The sequence below is a fragment of the Sturnus vulgaris genome, chromosome 4 (assembly GCF_052056855.1).
Source record: "Sturnus vulgaris isolate bStuVul1 chromosome 4, bStuVul1.hap1, whole genome shotgun sequence".
Taxonomy (NCBI): domain Eukaryota; kingdom Metazoa; phylum Chordata; class Aves; order Passeriformes; family Sturnidae; genus Sturnus; species Sturnus vulgaris.
Window position 1 is genome coordinate 60,225,779 of NC_142246.1, and position 27,050 is coordinate 60,252,828.

Genomic DNA, 27,050 nt, shown 5'->3' on the forward strand with positions numbered 1-27,050 from the left:
AGAATAAACATAATTACTCTATCAGCACCTCCAGTTCTGAAGATTACTTAGCTTAAAAGCAAAATGTTTTCTTGTTTCATTTAAAAGAATTCATAGTTTAATAAGCTTTATAAATGCACATGTATATTACAAAAAAGTTATCTATGGATTTTTACTGTAGAGTCGTCACTGCTCATCATCATCAACAGAAAATTACATGCTACATGAATGCACTTTAGGTTCTGACATTCACATGCATATTTGGGCAAGGAATTCAAATCCATGGTTGAGCAAGAAGATCATTTTTAGAACCACAATTTTTTTTTTTACAAGAACAACAGATCATCCAATGTATGTGTAAGCTGCTGAGATAAATTAATACTGTGTGAGGCAAAATCTTTCTTTGTCATTATTATTTCCCCCCTTTAAAAACTATGCTGAGAAAAACAGTTTTGACAATTTGCACAACACAAGCTTAGACACACACAACAGTAAAGATGACCATATGCATTCCTTTTTAAGTTGCTGGCAAGTTCAGAAATTTGTCTGCATCTTTAGTTGGGATATTTGCTCCTTTCTACCAAGTAGAAATATTTCATTTTCTGCCCCAATTAACATCATAAGACTTGTCACATTAACTGTTCTGTTAAAACTCCAGCTACTTAGGCATTAGCGCATGGAGAAGATTTATCTGTTAATTCTAGGATAACACAGTACTCTCTGACTGTAGGCAGCTATCTGAGTAATAGGATTGGACAAAATTCAAGTATTATTATGTCCATTAGAGGTTCTATCAAGATTAATGATGGTTGTTAATGAATCGGAAGAAGATTCTGAGCTCCCTGGAATTCAGGTGTATTTGGCATATTAATCCAAAACTATCTTCAGCCTGCTGTCTGTGTTTACCCTTTGTGCAAAAAGTCAAAGAATTCAAGCTGTTGAAAGGATTGATTTTACCTGAGCCTCAACGAAAAAACACAGTGTAACAAACAAGAGAGAAATTTAGGTCAGAGAAGGACGTTCTGAGCAAAGATTCGTGATGCTGAGTGACAGAGGCAGGACCTCCACAAATCCAGGTGGCTTCAAGCTAAGAGCATGGCAGCCCAGGCTCTGGAAGAATGCTGCTATTCCTACACTGTGAAGAACTTTCAGGGTAGCAAACACAGGGTTCCAGGAGTTGGAACTGCTAAAAGTTTCAATAGTTTATAGATTACTACAGTTACTCATTTGCAACCTCAGCAAAAGCAGGAACAGGCCTTTATAACACCAACCATCAAGTTTACCTTCCAGGCTCCATTCCAGTGCCAACATATTCAAATAAAATCCAGAGAGAACAGCCTGTGTTGCCCAAACAGCCTTCTTGTACCAAGCTGTACAGCAGTGATTTCTGGGCAGCCGTGCAAATTATCTACAGTATAACAGACTTTTCCCACAAGCACACTCACAATGAAAACAAGCTGCGAATTTCAGGATAAACCTAAGTCTAAAGAAAGCAGCTCTGTTTGAAGTTGTGTTTACAGTGAAACTTTGGCAGTCCCAAAAAACAGCTAAGCTCCGATTTCCGTACATCTATATACTCTGCAATATATCTTGTGTGGACTAGAAATGAATCCTTTGCATTCCAGACGCATCAAAGGACGACTGCTGAAGAAGACTAAAACTTCTGTGAGTGATTGCTGGCCGTGTGTGAGTGTGTCTGTGTGTGTGACAGAGCTGTAGCCAGACAGGCCATTAAATGTCCCAGCAGAGCTGTTGCTTACACACATCCTTTAGCATACTGTCAACATTGGAAAAGAATCTGTGCTGGAAAATACTGGGAAAATACGTTTTTCGATGCGTGTTACGTAGTCAGCTGAGCTAAGGCACAGCAGCAGCACATGAATTAGCTGATATCCTGTGTTCAACCAGCAGCATGGAAAAAACCATGAAGACAAAAATGGACAGAGAAAAGGAACTAGGCAGGTAAATAAGAGCAAGAAAGATAGCAGAGAAGTTGTATGAATAAATTACATGTGAGGTTTGCATGATTTTAAGAAAAAAGAGTTTAAAGAAGCACGTCATATAAGCAATTTTCATTCTGAGAGAAGTACTTCAGCAGATCAATTTTCTACTGAATGTCTTCATTGACCACACAAGATTTTTTTTTTTCAAGGATTAATGCTGAGCAAATACAGGGTAAAGAAACCCTTTGCAAGAAGTATTTACAAACAGCCATTTGAATAAAACCACAAAGTGCTTTAGGTGGTATTTGGTTTACCTCACCATTCACACTCTAAATAATGAAAATTACTTGCATTTGCAGAGAGAAGAACATTTCTCCATGAATATTTTTGAGACTATTATACAGAATTAAACACACAATAATACCTTTAAAGTTTGTGACTGGAAGTTACAGTTATACAATGGGTAAGATGCAATGACTATGTTTATAAAGCACTTCAGGAAAGACTGCAAGTTTGTGAATGTTGATGACTTCCTCACCTTCCACACTTGCAGGCTTACTACCTGTTGGGAGAGCAATGTAGCCTCATTGGAGCATTCAAAGAACAATAATGGGTACCTAGTGCTTTATTGTCTTGGCAATGTTTGTCTCATTCCCAAAATCAAGGTCAAAGGCTATTGAAACACATCTGACAAGACATCCTGTGGCTATGGGACCCTGAACTTTACTGGCCTTATTCCTTGAACTGTGTGGTCCATAAATATACCTTTTCTATGCAGACATATTTTAAAATTAAGTATTCACAGATTTGGAATTTTTAGCATTTCCTTCACTGACTGTCCCATCCCAAGTTTAAAGAAAAAGAGCTTGCTGGAGTATTTCAAGATGTCCTCCTCCTTAAAAAGCAACATTGTTTAATTAGAAATAACTACATTCTCAAGGAACTCAAAAAAGTGAAAGATTAGACAAGTCCGTGGATCATGAATATATCAAAAGTTATATTAAATCTTTCTTTTTTTTTTTTAAGAACAGTATAAACTCATGTACTTCATGAAATATGCTAACACATAAATATTTGAGGGTAGAAAGTTGCTTCTCAAACACATTAGATCTACTCATGTTCAATTCTTTTCTGTGTCCTGAATCAAATACTTGCCACATATACTTTACCAATGCTTGAAACTCTATTTGCATGGAAAACTCCAGTAGAGGTGCAAAGCTGGGAGCCCTATGAGTCAGATGACTGAGCAGTAAGTATTAGAACCTCATCCCAAGCCGAATTCAAGGAACTCACCTCTCTGAAACATGTAGGTTAAGCTCAGAAAATGTGTTTTTCAACATGGCAATGAACTGCAAGACAATATGGAAATAGTCCAAAATACCAGTATCCTTTTCCCACCACCAGTTATTCTGTTTTCTTCTCTTGGTAAAGATGTGAGAAGTAACAGAAATAGTACTTTGATTGGGATATTCTCTAAATTATTCAAAAAATAGGGGCTTCCAAATGGAGTTCTAACATTGTCTTTGATTCAGTTGTTTCAGTTGTCTTCAAACACAATTCAGCACTTTTCAGCAGTTTTTCCTCTATCTCAAGAGATAGATACCATGTAACTTACCCCAAGGCAGAGCATAAAAGGGGATGATATGGGGTGATTTTCCTCCTGATGTGGTCACTTAATGTGGCAGAATATGCACCATGACATGACCACAAACATCCTGAACTACAAGTTACTCAAGTACGAGATGAAAATACCATTTCTGAAAACATTTTCAAACAAACCCAGGACACGTTTGTGAGAAAATCTGCACTCTTTTCCCCCTTTCCCATCTTAATTGCCTTTGCAAAAGCATCAGCTACAATTGGCAATAGATGAAAAGCAGGAATCTACAATACAGTCAAAAAACTGAACTAAGAAAACGCTGTTTCAAAGGAAACTAGTCCAAATTACTGAAAAGGCTTGTAGTTAACTTCACCTAGAATAAGTTACTAACCCTGAATGCCAGTTCATTCTAGCTGTTTAGGTATGAGGCAGTGAAACAACCCATGAACAAGAAAAATATACACAGTGGTTCTGCAGTGTGCACTACATAATCTGAAGCAGTAGGCAGCAATAGCAGCTTTATCTTGCAAGTTCCCACAGTCATTCCTTAAAGACAGTAGGATAGAAAAGAAAATGTACAGATTATACTTTCACATTGAGAAAAGTAAATGGAGGAGGTTTTCAGTTGGCCACGTACAGACACATTAGCTTAAACTTCTCACAGAAAAAACGAAAACTGAACAAAGCCATCTTTGTCTTGCTTCCTTGCATCAGTTGACAATCATGGTCCATCACAATCAGCTTACACTCAGGTATAATAAACAGTACTGAGGAGGTTATATTTTAATGTGAGAGATGTAATTTGCTGCTGGTGACAGGTTCAAACCATGCCTGTAAACCCATCATATAACACATCCTCTTTTAGTCCTACTTAGATTTAAAATAATAATACTGAAGGATAGGTTTTGGCTTTGGTACTCACTGCAGGCACTTCAAAAGGACATACAGGGAAATGGGATGAATTTGATTGACTCATCTAGAGGGCTTTGTGGGTGCATCCTAAAAACCAACTTAAGTAAAGCATGCCCATGCTGCCATCACATAATGGTCCTCCATTACATTAGTGCATGTGTGGACATTCATGGCTGTGTAGGAGACAGGGAAAAAGACACAGGAGGAGGAAACTTCTCACCCCATTAGGCACTGAGTGCTTCCAGAAGCTCTGCAAACCATAACAGCAATTTCCCTCCCTGCCCTGCCCCCAGGGTTCATCTAGTCCTTGCACCATCGTAAAAGCAGGAAAGCTGTACAATCACACAACCCTTAGCATCTTCTTGTTGACATCTTGGGTTAAACAGACCTCTGGAATGCTCCAGTACAAGGATTGCTACATTTTGATTTTATGTTCTTCTCTTTTGCTTTCTGGAGGAAAAAAACCTGCCGCATCAAGAAAAGAAATTCCCACTTTGATGTATTCTCTTACAGTAAAGGACATAGCATTAGGAATTAACTGTCCTAAAACAATAAACTTAACAGATTTAGTGACTCTGAATAATAATTTATCTCATGTAAGTCTGGGGAAACCAGTTTGATTCCAAATATTTGCCCCAAAACAAGCAAAGTATTTGTAAAAATTTAGTTAGTTTATTCCATAATTATTTTCCATTTTCTTAACACTAGCAATAACCAGACCAGATCTGGCCAGAATTTTATGCAAGATTGCCTTCTCAGGTGGTCTAGTCCCCCTTAGATTCTGAATGTCAGGGCAGTTTGGATAAATGTTCCTGATTTTAGGCACCTATCCAAGACCATTGCTTGTGTTATTGGGATGTAAGAAGTTAATTGGAAGGACACACTTTCCTTAGTGGTAGAAGCAACTGATTGATTACATTATGTGCAATCTCCTATTCATGGAAACAGCAGAACACAGCATTCTACAGGCTGAGATAAAGAGTGTTTGTGTGTGTGTGGCTGAGGGGAAGGGGCACAGCAGGGGAGTAAAATACTAAGAATATCGGTGCACCAGATGAGATGTCAGTGGAATAGAAAGTCATCACAGGATAATGGTCTCCTGCTGCTAAATGAAGGCCAAGGCAAAACAGATGTTGACTCAGAGCAAAGAAGTTTATTTTTAAAGCACAAGACACTGATCCTGTTCTAGCAGTTACTCATCTAAACTGCCGGTAAAGTATCACTCATTTCACTTGACAGACGTATTGAAGGAAAGCATTACTTATTCCATGATATTATTGACTTGTTATATTTTTTACTTTCAAAAACAACCCCAAACTCCCCCTTTACCCTAGACTTACTGTTGTGTTCCACCAAGCAGAAAATAAACTACTAGTGAAAAATAACCTTACTGGAAAGTTGCACTGATCCTTCATGATTCTGCAACTTTCTGACTGAGGCTCGTGTACCAAGCAGCTTCAGGCTATTAAAAACTGAATTACCTATCAGTGCAACTGGCTGGCTGCAGCTACCTCTTCTGTAAAAATCAATTAGTTGTCCTAATGTGCAGGAAGGAAAGGAGAATGTTTGAGTAAGGAACCCCATTTTTCGTTAAAGCAGACACTTCTATTTTTAAAGCTGGGACAAGACTAACAGTTCTAGATAGAAATCTTGGTTCCACTTAAATCAGTGGCAATATACCCATTGATCCACAAGGACTAATGATTTCATCATGTGCTAGTCTGAAAAATGGATGTAGATGAAAAATGTCCGGTGTTAGAAATTCCTCTGCCAGCTGCCCAGTGATGTACTTAAACTTTGCTGTTGGAAAAATCACCTCTGTGAGGGATAGAATACCTTCCCTCACTTGTTTATGGCCTTTGGAAAATCCTTTAATCCTCAATTTCTCCTTTGTACATTATATGATCCCTTTTTTTTTTGTTACAGGATTTTCAGGGTAGGGACTGCTCTGAAGAGAAAATACATGGGGAGAGGGCAAAATTCTCAGGCACCTTTCTCAGCTCTTGTCACTGAAACTGCTGTGCTTGAAAATAATAAAAACATTTCTGAAACCTCACCCAGTATGCTTCTCTGTACACTGGCTTTCTGTTGAACATAGACAAATGAAAGGCCCTGACAGTCACATCCAAAATACTTCACAGCTTTGGATATGGCTATTTGAAGAGTTATTTCAACTCGAGTTAAGACTTTTCATCAAAACTATGTTTGGAAGAAGACAACTCCTTAACCAAGAGGACAAGAAACTTTCCCACCAAGTTGTGAACAGCTGTGTGTCAGAAGAATTCTAATCTGGAAAAAAAACATCACAACTGCAACTTAGTGTCTTCTTCTGGGAGCCATTAGTAAATCCTTCTTCAGAGTCTCTATTTTAAAAAAATCACAGGCATTTATGACCAGAGGACTCCTTAAAAACCAACAGAAACCAGGCTCCCAAGTTTTTCTGTTGCACTAAAGAACCAAGGTTACACATGATTTATTTTTTTAAAGTCATTAGGTGCTTCAGAATTTAACTGTTCATCTCTCAATTACCTCTCGAGTACAATAGACAGCATTCCTAAATAATAAGTGTATCTGTTAAACTCCTCTAACCAGCACAACAAAAATATCAGGTAAATCCATTTAATTTGGTTTTCTTGATGTATATTATATATTGACCTCTTTACTAAATTGAACATACTGTACTAAATTGAGCATCTGTGCTATAATTTTCATACTTTTTCTAGCATATTCTACTTGGTGAAATGACTGTAGTTCAAATTTAGACACAGAATATATGCTCTTAGAAAAATCAGTATTACATATAATTAACAATACAGATAAATATGCTAGCACTTGTTGAAAACACCCATACTGCAATGACAGTAAATTGCAGCTCTAAGAAAAATAGAAGTCACCACTTCTCATAAAATAGTAACTACATCAAAGACCACAGCCTGTTTTTAAATATTAATCTCTTTGTACATTCTGGTCTTCAAAAGATGACTAAAACCAGATTTTATTAAAATGTGCTAACTAATGAACCTGCTAAACTCACCCCAGTTTCTCATTCTCGACAGAGCTCTCACACGTTTGAATTCAGGTTTTCCCAGCTGCAAAATGCGGATAATTATATTTTCTCTGCTCTTTGTAGCTTGTCTGTATAGACTGATAACTCTGCTGGGCAGAAATAATCTCACTGGGCAGTTTATTCCACACAGCAGGAATGAAAAAGTACTTTAAAATGCAATTGATTTTTTCAAAGACAGTTAACACAAATGAAGAATTTTAAAGGAGTGTTGTTACTGGTAGTAGACTTCAGATGATATTTAAAACATACCACTTAAATGCTACTTAATTGGGTTTCTAATTAAACAGCATTATCTAATGTAGTCAACTCTCAGAGCATAGGCAAAAGGTGGAACATCCTTTTTAGAAGTGGTTCCGAATCCCCTTTGCTCTCTTGACTTCTGTCATATTTCCCTGCCCTTATGGATTTTTGGGGCTGTGCCAAAGGAGGCCAAATCCATAATTCACTATTGCTGTACTCTCCGGTTATTCTGCATGTCATTGTGCAGGTAACCACCGCAGATGTTTAAGAATTAATGACTGGAAAAAGCAGGATGAACAAAGTGATGTTGGGGTTAAAAATGACTCCTAGAATTAGATGTCACTGTCTGAGCTACTGAGTCTTAGCTCTGTTAGCAACAGAGCTAACTGGTTAGGCCATAATTCATCACGTGCATAATATTACAGGTAAAACATGAGACAAGATGACAGTCAACGAGTTCACTTCTTGGGTATGGCTGATTGCAAGCAAGACCTTCTTTGAACAGGCACAGAAGGGAAGGGGGGGATGTGTGCAGGAGCAGGAAAGCGACAGTGAGCACACACAGAGCCTCATTCAGGTGAATCTGAGTGCTTGGTAGAAAGCCTGGTGCACGTGGATTTCACCATCTGGAAATGAAGCTGCTATGTGTTTACTAGAGTTCTCACAAAGAAGATTGATCATTTCCAGATTTCCCATTTTTTTGGGGATGGACTAACATCTGGAGAAAAGAAATGCTGTGTTTGCTGTTGCAGAAATTTCTACTACTTGTAGGCATTCATTGAAGCCTGCAAAGTCCTGGGATATCAGAGATTCCAACTGCTGACCAAATCTTTACACTTCCTAGATACTGGAATTAGGCTCAGAAGATTTTGCCTGTTCTTGGTAAAATAGTTACTGCTGCTCTATAGAAAGACAGGATGTAGCTCACTTGGAGAAGTTGCTGTAAGACTTGACTGTCTCCCTTATAAAATTTTCCACCCTTGCTTTCACAAAAACAGGTCTCTGAAAATAGCACTGATCTTACAAGACTCTTTATCAGGCAAGAATCCTACTGCCATCAGTCTGCCAGGTATTGCTGTTATCTCTTCTGAGTAATTGTCCGGAGTTCATGACAACTATTCATGAAATACAAATATTTAAAGAATTGAGTACATACTGGATATCATTGATACCATGGATCAATGATTCATGTTTCAAAGTCTTTTTGAGCAGAAGAGCAGGAGCTGATAAAAATTACAGATTTGCATTTTTATTTAACCATTGATCAGATTACTTACTTTGTAGAATATCTTACTTAAATGCCAATTTCTCTGAGTATGAATCACAAGAAGGCACTTTTCTGACAATCTCCCTTTGAAAAATTTTTTTTTTAGTATAAGCTGAAATACTTTCTTGCACACAAATGAGAATCTGTGATGGTTTTGGACAAGCTTTATGACTCACTCTATTGCTTTTCAAATAGTTATGAATTATTTTTAATAGATGGAAGACATTTCCTGTGAGAAAACATGGGCATTAAAGTTAATATATTGATCAAAATAAACTAAAGCTATTTTGAAAAGAAAATGGAACATTATTTCTAAAAAAGAGAGAGCTTTATATCTTCAGTCTGATTAGAAATTGCTCTGTAGAACTCGGGGGGAAAGAAATAGCTTTTATAAGCTCTACATTACAGTTTGTTTGTACTCAGAAAAGTGATTTAGTACAGGTTTAACTTTAGGCACATGGTTAAATTCCATTGATTCCTATGGAAGTAAAGCAGATGTGCTTGGAGCTGGTCACATGCTTAAATAGTGTTGAATTAGGGCCTTTATACTTCACAAGTTCAATATACCAAATGGTAATTAATCCTCACTGCACTTCTCAAGAAATATCTCATTATTAAATGCAACTAGTGGGACTGGAGATTGCCTAATAACTCACGTACTTAATTTGTGCTACAAATGTAGGTGCAGACGTCCTAAGCTCTCTCATTTTTCTAGCACAGCAGAATTGCAGATAGGAAAGAGGTGCTAAAGGTTAAAAAAAAGAAAAAAGTTTCCTGTCAGTAGAAGAACTTTGGTGAATGCTTCCATGTTTTTGTGTGCAGTCCATATTTCAGTCATTGCTGGTGATATACTGAGAAAGAGAAAATAAATACATGCAATATGTAGGCAGAATGATAGTGAAGAGAAGCAAATTCGATAACATATTATAAAAACTAAAGCCTCATCACTGTGGAAATGTCTAAAACAACTGGAGCCTGGAAAGGAAAACCTTTCAAATATTTTAAAACATGTAATTATGAATAACAGCTTGTGAAGCATGTAAATGAATCTTGCCATTACTCCACAATATAGGAGAGTAGGAGGGCACTTCCATCATGTCACCCTGCCAAACAGTCCATATTTTTTAACATCAGAAAAGGCCTGAGTAAAAAGGAGGCTCTTTATATTTTAGGTAGCTTGTGGTAAGCATGGTTAAAAGGTCCAAACCAAAGACAACCAGGCTTTCACCAATCCCACAACAAGTTTTCAGGGTTGACTTCAATAACAAATATACATATGCCTCCAACTAGATATTTCAGTTAGTTGACTTAATCAAGAACAGATTAAGCTTTATAATTCTAGCACAAGACGTATCCAGAGTTAAACTAATTCCATAAGAACATTTTATACAACACTTTAACAACATACCATTTCACTACTATCCCTACATAATTTACCTCCATCTAATCCCTCCTTCACATCAGAATTTTGTCAGTCATCAATATTGCATCAATAGGTAACAGCCTCTCATTGTTCATCAATACCAGAGGGGACATATATTCTTCATAAAGCAAAGAATCTGCCTGAGATTGTTAGGACATCTGACTTTCCTCCCTCTCCCCAATTATTTTGAGAATGGATTTGAAAAAAATTAATGGAGAATATTATAAAATTAATAATTAATTTTGATTAAAAGTTTTGTTCTCATTCCCTCCCCCACAAACAGAATTAACAAACATGAGGTTTCTGAAGAAAATTCCAGCCTTATTTACTTTGAAAAGCAAGAATCTGATGTGGAACAAAGCATTCATTAGAAACAGGACATCATGGGGAGCTGGACTGTTTTCACCTCACACTCTAAAGTTTCTTTAAAGATGTGCTGCCTAAATTATTTTTTTGCACTCTGTCACTGTCCTACATCCTTCTGACAAAACACCCTCCATGGTATTTGCCTTTAACAGGTAGCACATGGGGGGAGAAAGAATATTTTAAAAAAAGCCTTCCCTAGGAATCTCCAGTGCCAGTATTGGAAAATGTGACTAATAGACAAGAAATGTGTTGTCTTATTTTTATGTCGTGGTGTAAACTGGGGTAAAAGATTTCCCAGTGCCAACAGGCTGGCTCATTGGAATAAACAGAGTGGTCAGTGGCTTGAACCTCCTGTGGCCAAGTGTGTCATTAAAACCTGGTGGTCCCTGTGTAAGGTGAAACCACGGCCATATAAACACACACGCCATTTCCCACACATCCCAAGGAATGCTAGAACCTCCTACTTCCCCATGGAGTGATGCTGTTTTGTGGGCAGTGGAACCTGGGAAGCAAATGTAACAGGCTGTCTTTTGCTCCCCTTGGTTTAAAATACTTCTGTAGTAGTGCAAATAACCAAATAAAGCATCAAAGATCACCTCCCCAACAAAAAAGACTGATCAAACTGAATAAAAAATTTCTCTCCAAAGAGTCTTTCTGACAAACATTTTTCCGTCAAAGAAACAGAACATTCAATATGATACTCGTAGCAGTAACTCACAAAAACTTTTTGTGCTCCTAGCGTTAATTGTTACTTGGAATCAAGGCCAGAACAATCACATTGTCATAGGATCAAGGCCAGGTTTAATCTAAGGGTAGTGCACATCCTCATAAAACACTTTCCAAAACACAGAAACAGCAGTGTACTATGCAACAAAACAGAAAGCTGACGCAGCCCTAAGCAATCATTTCCAAAGGAAATCTAAGCAGAATTTTTTAACTGGCTAGATGCTTGGTTATCACTGCCTTCAACTCTAAGATGTCACTCAACAGACATTATCAAATCAAGTATCATAGTCAAGAGCCTTTATGTGGATAGGGGCATGTGAAGTCTAGAAGAAGGAGTTCAGTCTTGCCAGGAATGGACAGAATACTAAAAGAGACAAGAAGTAATCAAGGAAAGGAAATCAAACCTGGAGAAACTACAAAGAAAAAGAGTAGCATGGAAATAAAGATCAAGTAAAATATAGAGCTACATCAGCAGAGCTGTAGGAAGAGAGTTGAGCACACACTTTATCATATCATGGTACACACAGACCTGGTCTCAACACATTCAGAGAAATCCATTTTCGGATTTAGAGTGAAAAAATATTGGGCAACATCCCCAGTGGCAACTTTTGGGTGATTTTCCTAGTGCTTATGAGGGCTTCTCTGGCTGGGAACCAGTTTTGCTCAGAAGAGCCTTTAATTCCACTCTGAATTCTGCCACACAGTACCTCCAACCTGCTCTGATATGCTGCCTGCAAGATTATAGAGCTTATTTAGGATAATCATTTTGTATGTGGTTCATTTAGAGGCATTAATTGCAGCAAAAGTGTGTCTTCCTTTGACTCGCCAATGACAGAGTTATCTGAGATGTATTTATGTGCCGATATATTTTAAGAATACTTATTATTTATTTTAGAATAGCTCTTTGTTCTAATTTTCCTAATTTGGAATGGTCTTTTTTTAATGCTTTAAAGCCAAATGCTGTCATAAGGCCCAAAATAATGTCAATTATGTATTTTAGAAGCTGTGGTGAGTGCAAAGTCCATACTTAGGTTCTGATTAGCTCCAGTCCATGCTATATGTCAGAACAAAAACTCTTGCAGACATTGGCCTTATTGTATTGTAGGACCTATGCATAATTATTTCAAAACACACAGAAAGTGGCACACAGCAAAGCAACTGAATAAAATATGAAGGAAAAAAAAAAATCAAGAGAAGTTTTAGATACTAGAAACAAAGCACTTTCTGTAGGACTAGCTTCTTTAAATCCAACGTATTTATAAGGGTACCCTGCTTAAAAAAAAAAAAGAAAAAAAAAAGAAAAAAAAGAAGCTGTATATAAACTAGATAGCATACATAGCTGCTCTGTTTAGAAAACAGCAAAGTACCATGTAAAAAAGTCTCTGTTTAGTCAGCCCACCCACTATGAAAGAGAAAAAAAAAAGAAAAAAGCTGACATTTAGAAAACAGGATATACTGAACAGTTTTCACAATTGTGCCCAGCAAATCTCATAGAGCTTTTTGTGTAAATTCTACAGCACGGACCCTATCCTGCAAGTCACCAAGTATTGGGAAATGAAAGCTATCAAGGAGAAAAGTTAAAATAGACTTAGAAGCCCAACCTTCCTTTACAGCATGGCATTTAAAAAAACCACTAGTATGCAGGGAAATAGGAAATCAAAGAGTGAGGCAAATATCTAAACGGCCCCACCTTTTGGAAAAGTGATCTTTTCAGTCCAGCTATAGATATGACAAAATATTGTTCCTGACAGACCAAATGAGAGCTGAAAAGCCCCCTGCAAGCCCCCCCTAAAGTATATACAATCTTGAGAAGAAAACCCAAATATTGTCAGATAAAACTTTGAGAGCACGAATTTGCCTATGTGTTTGAAAAAATGCTAAATACAGCGAAATCCAGATGCTCATTGGAGCCAGCAAGCTTAATGCAAAGCAAATAATGCACAGAATTATCATGCAGGTCACTTTGGACCCCCCTCTCACTGCCTGGTGCAGGGGCAGCCCCCGTGTGACACTGTTTGAGGCAGTCTGGGTGTGCTCTGGGTGTGATGTCAGCTGTCAAATACTGCAGTGAATTATGTGTGTTTTGGTGTGGTGGTGTGAAATCTCCCGAGTGCAGGTACAGGTGGGTGACATTCAACCTCTGAAACCACATCAATGCAGTTTCACTCCTTCAGGTTTCAGACTTTCAGCAGTCACGAAGCCTATATTTACACACACACAGGCAGGAGTGTGTATATATGTATATATATATAAAATTTCTGGTTGAAATTCCTGCAGTAGGGGGCACATTTATTGTGGGAAATGTCATTCTTTACTGTGTTATTTGCTCTTGAGGACCAAGCCTACCTTTAGCTCTGCTTCTGGCTTGCCTGCCTCCCTCCCTGAAACCCAGCAGGTCTTTTCCATCTCCCTCAGACCTGCAAATGATAAAGAGCATAGAAGAGATAAGGAACAGCTTTAAACACTGAAACATAAACAGAACTTTAACTGCAAGCTGAGTGATTTTTTTTAAAAAGAGCACACAGCCCGACAGAGCCATCCTATATTAAAAATTCCAACACAGAATTCCTGCAAAAGGCAAAATCCATTGCCAAGGAGTCTCCCCTTGAGTATTCACTGAACCTTACTAAGTAGCCAGCGGTTGAAGGGGATTCCACTGGGGCACTCATAAAATCAGCCCTTGTACAGATTTGTGTCAGCGCTGCATCTCAGGAACAGAGCAGTCTCAGAAACAGCAGCACACTGTCAGCCTGATGGCAGGGCAAGCAATTCAGCTCCTGACAGGTTAAAAAAGTGCTCATTGTCTGAGCAGCAAGTCAATGCAAGCCAGGAAAAACTTTCAGAGATTAGACCAGTGGCTAAACTTCAAGGAACAGAGGAAGTTATGCTGAGGAATCCACTGCTTTTTTTCTTCTTTTCTCCTTCCTGCCAGGGAAAAGAAGGTTGGAGCTGCAATGCAGGCTGGCAAGGAAAGCAAGAAAATGAAGGAAGCTTTCCTTTAGCTCCTTCTTATTCAATATTATAGTATGTTCTCTCACCCAGTTTCCTTGAATACTGCTGAAAGATAAGGAATTACTCTAAAAGCAAATGTTTTCTCAGAAGTAAAGGGTTTAACTCTTTCAAAACCACTAACTGCAGGATCATCCCTAGGAATAAGTCGTGAGGGGTACTTTCAGTAACAGTGTGTTTGCTAAGCTTTAGATCACCCTCTTTTGGGAAATCCTAATTTCAAAATATAGTCTTGATAAAGATTAAAGCACTACATCCAGAATTTTCATTAGTGTCTCTCCAAACTAAAAAAACATTTCATGATTCTCTTCAGAGGATGGCCACTTAGTTCCTGTATGTCCCACCCAATCAGACAGTGAGATGCATTACAAGTGACTGAGTTCTATGAAAGGCCTTCAACTGTAAAATGTTGCTAAATTATATAAACATTTGAGATGCATAGACTATTGATTACACAACAAAATACCACAGAACTTTTTAGAACCATTAAAAACTGGAATTCATTAATGTAGGGTTCAAACAAGTTTGACCATCACTTTTTGCAACCACTTGACCTAGAAAAAGCAATGGTTCTATTAAAAACTGCTATTGAAAATCTTCAGAACTTTCACTACTCAATTTAAGTTTCTTCAGCTGAATTTTTAACATACTTGAGGACACATTTGGAGTTGGTCTAAATGTGGTAGAACTGATTGCAAACAAAACTAATCCAAGTGCCATTGAATAATGATCTAGAGGAAGAGAAGATATGCAGATAAATGCATCCTGGTTTTTTTCCTGGAGTCCCAAAGACTGCGCACTTGAGGAAAGCTTCGGCTGCTTTTAGCTTTTGGACAACCCCAGTTATGGCAAAGTGCTAACTTCATGTCCCTGTCCACATCATTCACATGTTTTTTAGGCTCATGAAGAGTTCCTTGGAAATACCAGAAAGGAGAGATAAGTTCTGTTCTTTGCCTACACCATATTTTGGACCACTATAGAAAGTGCTTAAAGAATTACATGTTTCTCTTGCCTATTCTTCCAAATTTTATGGCTATTCACTGCCTCTCTCTAAGCTCCACTGGGGCACTGCTATCTGCTGCCATATGTGTGCCAAACTGAAAGGAATATGCAACTGTACTTGTACAAATTGAATTAAATGGTGCAGTAGTTGGAGTCTGGCAATTGGACTGATTGGGGATATATGTCAGAAACCCTACTTTAACCTAAAACAGTGCCTCCAAAATGCTTTGCACAAAACCAGGTAAAGGTGCAATACCATTATCAATGAAAAGTGAAGGAGAATCTGTGTGCTCTGAAACCTGATAAAGTCTCAGTAAATGTAAGGACTATCATTCTGTATCTTTGTTAAATGTAGTCTTAAAAATATTTACTAAATGGCTAACCACGAGACTAAACAAAAGCATTACCACCATTGTAAATCAAGATCAAGGCAGTTTCATGCCAGGCAGGGAGGCAGCTGATAATTTAAGAAGAGTGCTACAGATATTATGAGAGGTGAGAGATGATGACCCATTGCTGCTTTTTCTTGAGATGCTGAAAATGTATTTAATAGGGTAGGATCAAATGCTGCTATCTACAATATGCCTCTTGCAAGTTTTGTTTTGGATTAAAACTCAGAAACCTAATTAAAACAATTTACTTTCACCCATTAGCCTTAATCCTTATGAATGGCTTACTGTCTTCTCTGGTTATTTTACCAAGAGGCACTTGAAAATGATGTCCTCCCTCTCCTGTCCTACTTTGCACTTGACCTTGAACCTTTGGCCATCTCCTGCATTTTTATTCTGAAAAAGTATTTGGCATCCAGAAACCACATGTGTGTGTAGGTGACATTCCAGACAGTAATCAAATGGCATTTTCAAAGAAAAACAAAAAATTTTCAGTGCCCTGGTGTACCAGAGGCATAATATCTAAAATATCTGATATCTAAAATTTTGTCTGTTGTGTAATTCCCATCGAGATCAACTAGTGTTATGAACTTTGCTTGTTTAGGGAAAAAGCAGTAGATACCCAACATTTTAAAAACATGGATTAGTTGGCTAAGTAAGAATCAGGCCTATTATAATTTAATAGTTCAAAGAAACAAGGCTCTGCCAAATGCAGAATGAAGTTCTTAATTCTAAGCATTTACCTTTTAACCTTTGACAATTTTTCCAAAGTGTAAAATACTTACAAGTAAATTTGGAGCTCAAACAAAAGAGAAAAATACAATGAATGATAAAAGCATAGAATAAAAGGTTTCAAAATGTAGAACATCTGAACTGCAGCCTTTTAAAAAGACTTAGTATTAGGAAGCTTATATAGAGACTGAGTTCCTCTCCACTGGCAAGCAACACAGAGTCCATCCAGTTGCTCTAAAGAAACAAGATATACTGAGAGGAGAAGAAATTCATAGCCCTGGCAGGTATATGAGGTGTTCTTTCTTTAACTGACTTACCCAACTTCCTACTCTACCATGGAAGAAAACACCCATCTTTAAAGGAGCTTCCATCTAAATCCCTGATAGCACAGTTACAGACATGAAAAGATGAAAGAGGAGTCAGGTTGTCCAATATAACTCAATCTCACACGACCCACAGCTTCCTTAAGGGAAGCTGTCTTCTTCCAATGCAAATTCTACTCCTCCTAAAGAATAAAAATTTAAAGCCTTGTCATGCCAACACAATGCTATTTCAAAATACAATCTTCTACCCATCACAAATCTCACCATATAGTAGTGGAAGGGTTTTCCTGACAACATAATTTCACCTGCTTGCAGCAGAAAATGTCATTTAGATTATGAAAAAGCAACTTTCCAATGCTGCTTTTTGGGGGTTTTTTTAGCAGCAACATTCAGGTTGTTTTTTGTCAAAGCTCCTGGCCAGCTTTCAAAGTCTACAAAGTGAGTATCCACTAAATCTCACCTAGGAACAAGCAAAAGATACAGCTGACTGGGCTTTATGACTCACTCGACAGATCTGTGTGTGTCAGCTGTGAGCAGCTTTGGAAAGATCAGTAATCCATGTACAGTAAGTAGCATTTTCAGCTTTTCAGAAAAACAAGACTCACTCTTTGGTAAAACCGAGAAAACCAGATGTTGTTGAAAGAAGTGTCCTTGAAAAATCTAAAAACACAGAGAAAGCTAAATAAAAAAACTAACCAAAAATATTACTGCCTCATACTTTCTTCATTATGAAGAGCTTTTATACCTTTCCACCATTCTGGAAAGACCAGCTTTGCCAGATGTGCTTTTGCCCTTCCAAGTTCTCACTGCTCCTCAGCACATCAACCATAAGCTCGATAGGATGCATATTGTTCACTTGTATTTCTTTCTGCCATTTCTCAGTTTTTAAACTTCTTTATAAAACCCTCCCTCCCTTGACTTATTTTTCTCTCTGTGCTAGAAAAAACACCTAGCTAAAAAAAAAAAAAGAATATAAGTACGTCTCCAGTTAAAAGCCACAGAATTCCTGAGGTTGGAAGGGATCTCCGGAGGACTTCCTGCTCAAGCAGGATCACCTAGAGCAGGTTGCCCAGAACCATGTCTAGTTGGGTTTTTAAGTATATCCAAGGGCAGAGACTCCATAACCTCACTGGGCAATCTGTGCCAGTGTTTGAGCATACCACAGTAAAAAAAAAAAACAACAAAAACAAGCACAAAAACATCCAAACCTCCCAACCCTGAACAATTAAATCCCTCAAACCGAAAAAAAACCCAACAAAAAACCACACCACTATTTCAAAAGCAGATGATATAATATTTCTTCCACTCAAAAAGGAAAAGAAAAAAAAATTACCAACTCTGAGTGACTAAGCTTATGTAAATATGAGTACCTAGGTGCCTGCATATATGCTAGTTTCTCCTATGTTTATTTAAGTATTTTAATAGGAAATGGTCCATTCAGATAGAGTAATTTATCCCCAGTGCTGTCCTAAGGCAGAACAAAAACAAGACAAGAATATGTATCAGTACACATTTCAACATAGAAAGCAGATTAAAAAACAGCTGCACACCGTATTTTCTTGAGAACAGAAACTGAATTCTGCCCAGTTGAAATATATTTAGTTTAATAACTTATTCCATCTGATATATGAATCTATATTACCATACACATTAATTTTCAAATATTTTTATTAGGATTGGGAACAGAGATTATTTGATAACACATCAAGTTCAATGCATACAATATGGTATGTAGAAACTGAATTGATACATTGCATTTTGAACAAAAGGATGAGCAGAACAGTTTATGCTTGACACATCTTCCTGAAGCATAGGAAGAGAAAAAAGAAAAATAGGTGAAATCCTGCTTTTAAAAAACATGCCATTTTTCCTTGGTTTTTAGACAGAGCAAGAAAAAATGCCATTTTAAAGTCTCAGCTGACAGTTTGCCATCAATGCTGTAAACCCAAGGTTCATATTTATTGAGTACAACATTAATTTCTCTCGTCCTTAAAATCTTTACTTCTTTGGTAGTTGTTCTCCTCCACCTTCCTGAAGGCCCTGAAATACATAACTTTCCTGTGCTTTGAACAGGTTTGCATTTACAAGATCAGAGGAAGATCACATTTCCTCAGTAGTGTCATTTCGGGGAGCTTGGCTAGAGGCTTTTCAAAAGAGAAAAGAAGGCACCCAATTCCCACTGATTTTCTGTGACTCATATTATTAGGAAAACCTCACTTCTTCCCTGTACTTTCTTGCAATGACAATTTTATATACTCTGATTCTCTTCTTTACCTATTGCTGCAGATAGTCCCCATTATTTGAACACCCACACTGATCTGTGACTATTTGTGTCCAAAGGTTATAATAAATTTCACCTGTTCAAATCCAGTTCTCTGACATTTGTTGTTGCCAAAAAGTTTAAATCTCTTTTCAGCCAGTAATAATATTGGTGTCAGCTGCCAGGTCCTTTCCTTTGTGGACTTTTGCCCATTTAAACTAATGGTGTCTTATTTGTTTTATTATTGTTTTTTTTCTAGTAGCTGTCCTTCTGTGAAGCCTTCTCTTGGCTATGTAAGTAATACACCAATCTGGAGGACACCTGCTTTTTAGTACTTGCTGCCAGACCTATTTGAAAAGTCAAATCTCCACTAAGCACATCAAACACTCCGGTCTCACTAGATCAGAAACACTGTGAGTTGTTTAAGAATGTGGCTTGACATTATACATAATCTGGTCTAGCTGCAGGTGGCTGCCAAAAGGGGAAATCCTGCTCCCCCCACCCCCAACCCGTGAGCTGAATGCTCTCTCCCTCTCTCCAGTTCCATTAGGAAGCAAAGATCCCGAGGCCCCCGGCTGAATCAGTTCAGTGAGCTGCTCCAATGGCAAAATCCTGTGTTCCCCCACCAAGAAATGAGTGATGCTGGATGAGCTGACACCCTGACAGCAGCACAGGCTGCTAGACCTGATGTAAGGGAGAATAAACTCCTGGACAGGACTGAAAGAGACAGGAGCACATTCTGGCAAAGAAAAAGGGTATTGGTTAGTTTTAGACTTATGTATTGCAGAATAGTCTCAAAAGGATAGATAGGGGAAATGAAGTGATCAACCTGTTCTGAGACTGTAGAATACATTTGGAAAATTGCCATAGGGGAGATAAATGTCTACATGCAAAAACGAAGATAAAGGCAATGAACAGAAAATATATTAAAAAGGCAAAGCAAAAAAAGAAGCAGTAAGTTATGTGAGGAAATTACAGTATCAGGGTCTGCACCTAGCATTTCCCAATGAAAACAACTGATTCTAGATTTGGAAGAACTAATTCTAAACTAGGTGAAAAATCCATAGAACAGCTTTCATAGTAACTTTCATCTAAAGATCTGAAATTGTTTAAGGAAGTGAGAAGTAATTAGGCTGCACAGATCACTTGTCTGCTTAGGGAATATTCATACACACATTCCAATGAGAAGAAATTGGACACCAACCAGAATGCGACACTCTCAAGAATATTCTATGAGAACCAAAAATCAGACCCAAATCACTTGTCTCCTGAAGACCTACATAAATCCAAGCAATTATAGCATAGACAGTAACATCCATGTGACTAAATATGTCAGCATATTTGGTGAAGACCAAAACTCCCAGTTGTTTAGAGGGCATTCTCCAGAACAATGACATCACTGACTTATGTTATATTAGTTCTAGTTTGGTCCAAGAAGATGCATATAATAATCTGTGCTACAGCAAACTTGTTCACCAAACTACTGTATGATATTAATACAGCAGCTCCATGGAGAAGGAAAGCAAGCCTCAATGATGAAGAAACAGGATAGAGCCCTGGCTGTTATTATAATAACTTAACCATAATAGCCACTCTAAAACTGTATCAGAAATTCCAGCAAGCAAAGACATCTTAGCTTAGCTTTCAGTGACATGGAAGTCAATGTTCCCATAAACTAAACGATCAAAATCATTCAGATCTTATGACCAGCTAACAGAGAATCATGAGAAAAGTCTGCCCTTTGACTCAAGAGCAAAACCAAGCTCTATGGGAAATGATGCTGATAGAATGGGAACCAAAGGGGAACAAACTGAGGAAACACATCATGATTTTCTCTACTCTAAGGGATGGTTCAAACGCAGCCTTACAAAACTGAAAAAGAGTTGATAAGATTTAAGTATAATGCATATCCCAAATGAGGAGGGATGCAACCTCTATATGGCATCTGGTAGTAATACTGTACTGTAGCAAATACAATAACAGAAATAATAATTTGCATTGCTACATACTCCCCTTCAAGGCATCTGAAACTAGCTACTGTCAGAGAACAGATGTAGGACTAAATGGCACGTGTCCAATATAGATGAAAAACCTGATTGCTGACTGCTACATTTACATGAGAGGAAACAAAAACAACAACAAAACAACAGCAACAACAACAACAAACCAAACCAACCAAAAATATCTTCAAAATTATGAGAAATGTCTTTGTAATATTTGAGTGCAGGCAGACCCCAGTAATTTATACTAGGGCCTCATTATCAAAAGCCTGAATTGCACAGAAAAGTAAAGTTAAGCTTGCAGATCCCTACAACTTCTCTGAGTTGGTCTTTAGCTTGACTTAGGTGAGAATATCCCAAGAGCTACTCTAACTTTTACCAGCTGTCAATCACTTCAGAAATCACTGTCAAGAATTTCAGAATTCAAATAACTTCTCCATGCCCTTCACGCTTCAGTCACAGAAGGCCGGTGAGGTCATGATAATCTGGAAAATATTTTCCTCAGATAAAATGCTCCCAAGGAAGGGTCTAAAGCTACTGAATGTGTAACCACTTTATGTCACTGAAGCAGTTCTTAGTGACATAAGTCACTACATGACCTTCCAGGGAAAAAGAAACCTACTGAAAAGAAAATTGTTACTTTCGGTCAAAAAAGCCCAGTCAAGTTTACAACTTGCTATTTAGAACTCCTGGAGTATCAACACAATCCTCATAAGTCAATAAAAAAAAAAAAAAAAAAAAAAAAAAAAAAAGAAGGAGAAGAAGCTGTCTTCATAGGAGAGAGAAAAACATCCCAAGTCTGTACCATTTGATTTATACTTGAAAAAGAAAGTTGAGCCAGTTCTATGTGTAAACAGGGGTTGAGCTGATGTGTTGCTTTTTCTCCTCTTCCATTCTGGGAAATGACTGTGGGTGATCCCTCTTCTTTCTTTACCTCCCACTGTCTCTTCCTCCTCCACCAGAAAAAGAAATTGAAGAAAAAAAAATTAAAAAGGAGAAAAAAAATCTGTTTGCCAGTAGCCAGTGTGAATACCAGCTGAAACACCTGCACGCCAGACACGTCCAGCTGTCCCTCTCCCCTGCGTCTTGCTGACAAGGCATCTGTGCTGCACACCACACACACCAGTTTGCTTGCTGTAGGTAAGGAGACTTTTAGGATTATTACTCCCACTGCTCTTGTACAGTTCTCCTTACCATCCCCCACAGCCTGCAGAGGGGAACTTCTCCACAAGGTACAGCAGTCCTGCAAATATGCTGGTATAACCCAAAGCAACAGCTTGTCAAATTCTCTCATGGTACAATCACCACATCATTCTAGTCTTGGGTTACAGGGCAGCATGAAGTCAGAGCCCTCCTCTAGGCAGGAAATACAAACGTTTATAAGGTTAAAACCAGGCCTAATCCTCTACTGCAGAACCCCTTCACTCCATTTTCACAAATTGCTGTGCTTAGATAACAGCATCACTGCTCATTTCTTCACATTTTTTCTTCCTGGTTGTGCAAGAATCAGGAATAAACTAAGCACAGCAGGAAGTCTTCCACCTTGAGAATTTGACCCTTATTTCAGACATCCCAGAAAACTGGACTGGAAGGATAAACTTCAAACCAGAGTCAAGCAAAAATTTCAAACCTCTCTGCCTTAAGATTATGAAACAGAACTTTATGAATAACTTCTTTCAGTTCTTGTCTAAAGGGAAAAAATATTTTTTTTCAAAAGTGTTTCAGTTTAACAAGTGATTTCTAGGGGTTCCATCTGACAAGATAAAAATGATTTTTTTGAATTCATTAAAACAAAAGAACTGCTGTACAGGAAAGATTATTTCAAAATGTAAAACCAAAATATATTCTTTTAAAACGCAAAATTAATATTCCTAGCCTTTTTCACCTAAGTATTATTCACCAAAGAATTCACCATATTTTCCTATGTATATAATCTTTCAAGTGATGTTCATACTTTACTTTCTCCAAAAAGAAATGTTGCATGACATTTTTTCCCCAATATTATTTAAAAGTCAAAATGGCTTGAATTTTAAAACTGCAAAACACTTGCAGTACTCTTTCACTTAAGTGACTTCTGTTTTGTGGGTTCTCAGCATTTATAGAAATTTATAGAAATTTCTGCCTGTGTGCAGAAATACCATTTAGGATCTTAACATTTGTCATCTAGATTTTAAAATTTTGGCTACAAGTAAAAAAATCTACAAGACAGCAAGACAAAATGCAAATACATACACGCACATGAAGTATTTTTATTTACATAAAATCTGCTTAATTTATATTTTTCCCATTTTCCAAAACTTAGTGACAAAAATTGTCCACTTTACCCTGTCAGATATTCGATACTAAAAGAATATAATACATTTTATACTTAATTTTATATTTTCTTTCTCTACATGTTTCAATAACTTCATTAAATAGTGGCAACAAATCTTGCTTTTCATTATGCTGAAGTTATTGCTGCTGGAGCTGACTAAGATCAAACTGTGGAAGAACAGAATGAATCTGGAATATCAGTTCTTAGCTCTGTATTTTTTCCCTTCTTTCTCTTCAATATTTAGTTGTTAAGAGGTGTGCTCACCATTTTCAGATAACAAAGAATATTTTTCAGAAAACAAACAAACAAACCACTAGCAAAGTGTTCGTGATTAATTTTTAATGCTCCACTGGGTTTCACACATGGCTCTTAGTGCTGGGAAAGCAGAATTTCTAAATGCTTTTTAAAGACTACAAAGCACAATTTTTTCTCTCAATACGGGTAGTGGTGGTGGGTTTGTTTTTTAATACATCCATGTGAAGACAGTTAGCTGTCAGTAGGAAAATAGATAAAGAGCATTTTAACCTGCCCTTAAAAGTCAACAAAATCAAGTAGACCTAGTGGCAGTGTTGCCATAATAAAATAAGATTTCAATTTCTTCCCAATGAAGAATTTGTGGTTCTGCAGCTCTCATGAGCAAAGACAAGGGCACATTCCTAATTTAGCCCACAGTTTCATCCTTTTAATCAGAGATAGTACTATAACTGGTCTCAAGCAATGATGCTCAAATGTTGTCCAAACCTGTTTTCCTCTACAGTTCTAAGCAATACATGAAGAAAAATATTGTTAGAAAGTCATGTTAACATGAACAAAAGTAGAAGATGGGAAAATATAAACAATAAGCCCCGTAAAACTCCCGAACAAACCGGTACATTTTGAATTGCTCTTTGGTAACTGATGAAAAAAAGTGTTATGAGGCAAATCCTTCACTGGGTCACTCACTGGGGAGACTGGTAAAAATAAATTGCACAGCTCTAATTTTCCTAGCAGCTTCCATGCTATTCTTTGAAACTGAGTAAGAAACCCTTGGCCTAATCCCAAGAGCCAATCTATAGTAAATAGTGCACACTTAATGCCTAAGTTCCTTTTTAGCACCATTCAGACAGTGACTTCAGCCACACAGCTTAGTCATAGCAGACATTTTTGTGGTGAAAGCATTAAACCCACATGCAGCTCTCTTTCTGTGGCCACTGGGGGTCATGCTCCTTTCCCATTAGCTGAATAAATCATAAAGTCTGCACAGACCACACAAGAAGCAAGGCTAGCAAGCCACAGGCAGTGCCTACAGCCTGCTATTTCTTTTCAGAATTAAAAAAAAAAAAAGGGGGGAAGAAAAGAAAAACAGGAGAGAAACACAGCAAAACAGCTTAGCTTTAAGAAATTATGTGCCTTTTTTTAAAAAAAATCTGATCTCTTTGAAGTCCACAGAGATTTGTTTGTTTGTTTGTCTTTTAATCCAAGTAGCTATAGCAAAGAAGAAAAGCAGACAAAAATAAAAAGAGCGGCATGCAATTCCTTTGTCCTATGTTGCAACAGCAGAAGGTAAAAAATCCTGCTGGTCTGTTAAATAATAGAGGCTGTCATACCATATAGAACCTCATCAGATACTCAGAGAAATTGAAATGGATGTTGATAAATGATATATAATATAGAATTGAACAAGGAATCAGAATAGTGCACAATACTTTTCACATCAAATGATTTATTCTGCAAATGAATACAACAGTAACTGAGCAAGGTCTGGAAGTCTAGAGGTTGGTTCAAGTTCCCATCAATCAGAAAACAAGATAAGAAGGAATTTTAAACATAGCCATTAGCATGCAACTAATGAACATGGAGAAGATATGCACAGCTCATTATGCTAAGGAGTGTTTCTTTAAAATGTACCAAACCCCGAAATACTTTAAAAAGTGCACTGAACTTTAGCGGGACTTTACATAAGAGCTTGATTGGCAACTCGAACATGCCCTGCTTCTCAAAGCCCCCCGGTGGGCGGGCAGGGGGAGCGGCTGGGAGAGCAGCTTTTCAAACCAGGTTCTGTTCCACGATCCCGTCTAGATCATTTGGACATGCAGCGTTTAGAAAATAACATTTACATGCTTCACTGTCTACATGCTGAAAAACTGTGCTGAGCAGGGAGGACAGCTGAATCAGGGATTGCTGGGTCTATTTACACACTGTCAGCTGAACCTTTGTTCCCTACCCTATTTTGGGTTGGCATTTTTGGTGCAATCTAGGGTATTTTTAAGCACAATAAAAAAAAAAAAAAACCAAACACCAGTAAAGAAAAATGTAAAAAACAAATCTAAAAAGCTGAAGGACAACAGGACCGAAAAAAAAGAAAAAAAGAAAAAAAAGAAAAGAAAGAAAAGAAAAGAGGAAATAAAAGAAACTAAGCTAGGGTCACATAGGTTTAGACCAGAGTTTAGAAAGCTCTTTCAATCGACTCTACCAGTAATCCTATATCCTTACCTGCAATATAACTTTCTCTTTAGCTGTTATAGTCCTCCTGAGCAAAGACAGATAATCATGTTGAATTGTGACAAATTATACGGTGGTTTTGAGATGTGAGCAAGCACTCACAGGGGAGTAGGGCAAGACCACTTAAATCCATTTCATTTGTGACTTAATATTGTGGGTTAAAACTTATGTGACCTTTGCCAAAGACATCTCATATATGTGCAGGAGAAAAATCAAATCCCAAGTCTCAAAAGATTCCTAGCAATAAGATATACAGTTTCTGACAGGTCACTCAAGGCACAGCCTGAATTTTATCATGGAATTCTTACTGATGGATTAAGTACCACTTTAACCAGAATAACAATAAATAAAAATCCCTCAGTGGAAAAATGTAGAACTGTGTAAAATTTAAGATTTTACTAATTCCAGGGGAACAGCCGGCTTTTAACATCTTTATACATGTGTTTTCCTCACCAGCAAAAGACATTCTTAGAGCTCATACAGCGTGTTCTCCCTGAAACTGGAGCACTCAAAAGATCTCTAATACTTGAGATTTCCAACTGATGCAGTTACCAAGAGAAGCTGCATGAAGCACAGCTCCTTTTTGGCTTCTATTAGCCAATTTTTTAACCTTTTCCTTAGGGACAATTCGTGTTGATCTCACTGGGAGATTTGCTCAAGTGAGGACAGCAATACTAGACTTCACTAGCAGCAAGAACCAAGGATACCACTTCAATGATTTTAAAATTAAAACCATATAAAAATATACTTGCTTTGTCCAAATGTGTATGAACATCAGCAACATAGAGCATTTCATAGGCCTGCTTCATACAAGGACAGCTACAGATTCAAATGTGGCCACTTTCAAAGCACTCTCACTCGTAATGAACAAACACAATGCAAACATTGTGAGGCCAAATATTCTCTCCAGAATCTGGCATGAGTACATGCTCTCCAAAATCTGGCATGAGCCCAGGGTAGGGTAATGCAATATGTGTAAGGGAAGGAAAGAAAGGCTTTCTCAAGGTAAGGAGAAGG

At 37.6% G+C, this 27,050-nt stretch overlaps 1 long non-coding RNA gene across 1 annotated transcript in view; it reads right to left on the minus strand.

Moving 5' to 3' along the window:
* LOC148224036 (uncharacterized) overlaps positions 1-27,050 on the minus strand; it is a 173,372-nt gene that overhangs the window by 13,659 nt on the left and 132,663 nt on the right. Inside the window, exon 5 of the long non-coding RNA XR_015803346.1 lies at positions 13,870-13,940. This is a non-coding gene — a long non-coding RNA (uncharacterized LOC148224036). The remainder of the gene's footprint in view (positions 1-13,869; positions 13,941-27,050) is intronic.